This window comes from Marmota flaviventris, chromosome 1 (genome assembly GCF_047511675.1).
Source record: "Marmota flaviventris isolate mMarFla1 chromosome 1, mMarFla1.hap1, whole genome shotgun sequence".
NCBI lineage: Eukaryota > Metazoa > Chordata > Mammalia > Rodentia > Sciuridae > Marmota > Marmota flaviventris.
The window spans coordinates 122,283,875-122,287,301 of record NC_092498.1 but is presented as its reverse complement, the minus strand read 5'-3'; the positions used below and the strand labels follow the sequence as shown (position 1 = coordinate 122,287,301).

The following is a 3,427-nucleotide window of genomic DNA, read 5'->3' as shown; positions in this document are numbered from 1 at the left end:
AGCTAAGGAAGCCAGGCAGGTCAGGGGTCCTTTCTACCTTCTTAAGCCTCCACCTGAGTTCTTGTCAATTCTAGTCTCCCTGGCATGATTAGGGACATTATCAGAGAAACATAATAGGGGGCACATCTGGGCACTTATTCTCTTTGCTGCAGAAGCATTTATTCAACCACCCCAAAATTCAACTCTTGACCCGATATGAGACCTTTTAAACCAGGATTTCTTGCAGGAAAGCTGACTTGGAAACATGGGGAGGTAGGAGGAAGGAGCAATAAGAGGGACCCTGGGAAGCAGATTGGGTGCCTACAGTAAAGAACCCTTGAGCTAGGTACCTTGGGTCAGGAAGAAACCTGCACTGCAGGTCCTGCCCTTCTTCAGGAACCAAAAGCAAGGAACAGAGGCAAATTGCAACCCCTTGTTACCCTGCCCACCTTCTGGCAGTCTCTAGATAATGATCTAAGGAAATAAGCTTACTACATTTATAATTAGAGGATAATTTGGAAAATTTACACTATTTACAAGGGTCACCCTACAAGGAGCCGGGAAGGTGAGACTGCTGGGCACAGAATGAAAATGGTTTGGGATACCGTTACTTTTGACATTCTCACCCTTCAGCTTATGGCCGGGAGAGTAGAGGAATTAGATTCTCTCAAGAAGCATAGGTGGCACAGAGACCATTTACCCTACTGCTTGCAAAGGTCCCAGCAGCAGTTAAGATGTGACTGCTGCCTTGGCATAATCAGGCTGGGGAGCTAAGAGGAGCAGCATGGTCCCTACCTGCTATCCTCACTCAGAGGAATTGGGGTACACTGAGCCTTGGGACTGCCCAGCCACATGAATGCCTGGAATGGTGGACAGCTTGAGCAGCAAGGCAAGGTCAAGTCCAGTCTCTATGTAGTTCGGGAATAAACTTAGACCAGTTGATGTTGTCAGGGCCCAATGGGTCCTCCTCCAGGCCAGGGAAGCTGATATCCAGCAGGATCTTGCTAAGGCTGTCAGTCATCGTATCCAGAAACAGACCTTCAGTTAGAGAACGATTGGCTGAAAGACTGGGAACCTGTAGCTCTGGGGAGCCTGGCTTGGGAACTTCCAGATCAGAGGGGGAAGAGCTACTAAAGGGGTCAGAGGCAAGATCAAAGGGTTCTGAATTGAGGAGCTCTCAGGGTGAGTCAAAGAGGGAAATGCTTTTCAGCAGTGTGGTGCTCAGATCCATCAGCCCCAGGGAGTCAGGCAGGGAGCCAAAGGTGCCCTGGAGGGTTTGTACTGGGCTGAAATCAAGACCCTGTGCTTTGGTTGGGGGTGTGAGCCTCCAGGATTCAGGGGTTTGGGGGAGGATAAGATTTGCTTGGTGTGGAGGAGATGGGCAGAGTCTCCTTAATGGGGGTCTTGAAAGGTCCTCCCTCCTCCTGGAGGCAGCTCAGGTGGGAGACAGGCTCTGCCAGGAGGGGGCCTCAGTAGCTCGTCCGGATGTGCTGGGCCCTCTGAGAAGACCAGCTCAGGCTCATCCAGACAGGGAGGCTGCAGATGCTGTTTCCTTCGAGACTGGCTCATCTCCCTCTTCTCCCTTCCTTTAATCACGAGCATTTCTGAGACACATCAGGCTGGGGACTTAAGCCCACTGTAGGACTTCTTGGGTCTTGGGGTGGGAGAGCAGGATGAATCCTCCCAGGAGTGAGACAGCTCCTCTTTGAATGATGGGCATGGGGAGGGCCATTCTTCCAAGGGAGGGCTCTCCACTTTAATGGGTCTTACTAATTGTGACATGTCCTCCCCATGATGAGTTTCCTTTTCCTTGATGGACTGAACTTGAAGCAAAGGCAACAGCCCTTCTCCAAGCAGGGGTTTCTCCTCCTTCACTGGTCCCACAGCAGGAAGAGGGGCTATGCCCTCATCAGCTAGTAGCAGAAATCCTAAAAGAGAATCTAGAAGACTACATGCACAATCTGAGGGTAGGGTGACCTGATTAACCAAGACTGGAAGCTCAGAAGCTTGAGGGCAATGCGGACTCACTTGCTATGACGGGCAAGTTCGGAGCTCATGAGTGAAGCTGCCAGGGGCAGTGGCACCTTCACTGAGGACTGCAGCACCAGTGACTGGTTCACTGGAAACCGGATGGGCACCAGGTATGAGCTGACCCAAGGAAGCAGAGGCTTCATCTTCCACCGTGCACCCAGTGGGAGTTCCATTTTGATGGTCATATTCCGGCGGAGCTCAGGATTGGGTCATTTCTGCTGCTTAAACACTTGGTCCAATGTCAAGTAGCGATTAGCACTGGGGTGAGTGGTCCAAAAGGAGACCTTGCCATTGGCAGATGTCTCCCGAACAAACATGTCATGGAGGGAAATGTTGTGGCGAATGGAATTCTTCCAGCCTGGCTTGGCAATATGCTTAAAATAGGGGAAGTGGTCCTCAATCCAAGTATAGATGTCCTTCAAGATGCGCATCCTCTCAGTGCTGTTGATGGCAAACTGTATCATGGCCATGTAAGAGTAAGGCAGTCACTGAGACACAGAGTCCTGCCAGGATGTTGAGGTTCCTGAGGGCTCTTCCATCTTAACCTGACTCTGCTCCGGGTGACAATTCTCTTTTTCCTCCATCTCTTGCTTGATGCTACAGGAGCCATCAGAACTCATCTTTCCAAGCCATTGGATGTTGGTTAAGCTGTTGTCCAGGGTGTCGGCTGCTGTGTCTCCACCAGCACAGTTCTCCAGTCTCTGCCCCAGAATGGGTCCAGGTGGTCTAAGAACATTTGCATCCCTAGTGGCAGGGTTTGGTCCCAATATGTCTGTAATAACTTCTGTCCTCTTAGAATCATTGCTGGTCTGGAATTGAGGCTGATGTCCTGAAGGGTGAGTTGAGGCTCCCCCACAGCTGATAAGGATTAATTTGTTGGGCCCACTGCTGCCACTCTCCTTTCCTTTGGCAGTCAATGCTGTGATGATGCTTTGGATATCAGCATTGTTGGGGATGGCCACCACCTCCATGTTGGGCATGGTAGGGTGGTTAGTAATCTTGATCCCAGTTGGAAACTTGCAAGAGTTGGACTCAGCCACCTCTTTGGGGCCTGTGCTTGACTAGGCTCCTCTTGGGCAGGGGGTCTCTTAGGTTCCTCCTCTGGTGTTTCGCATGGGGCATCTTGAACAGGAAGAGGCAGCCTCCGTCTTTTGAGAATTAGTGGCCGCCAGGGGCTGGTTTTCATTATGAATCTGTGCTATCACTCTCCATTGAGAATCACAAGAATGGACCCTCCAGATCCCAGCGCCGCCGCCTTGGCTTCTCCAACCTGGGGCCGGGCCAGGGCCCAGACAAGGACTTGCGCCAGGCCGGCCGGCGTTGGTGAAGGATGGGTGGGAACCCCTGGGGACCCCTGGATGGTCATGAAAACTTTCTAAAGCATGGTCAGTTAGTAAAATGTCAGCCATGAAATATG

General features: G+C 51.4%; 1 pseudogene; it reads right to left on the bottom strand.

Annotated features, from left to right (window-relative positions):
• Window positions 1–874: 874 nt before the first annotated feature.
• On the bottom strand, window positions 875–3,196 carry LOC114082810 (forkhead box protein M1 pseudogene; annotated as a pseudogene).
• Window positions 3,197–3,427: the final 231 nt, after the last annotated feature.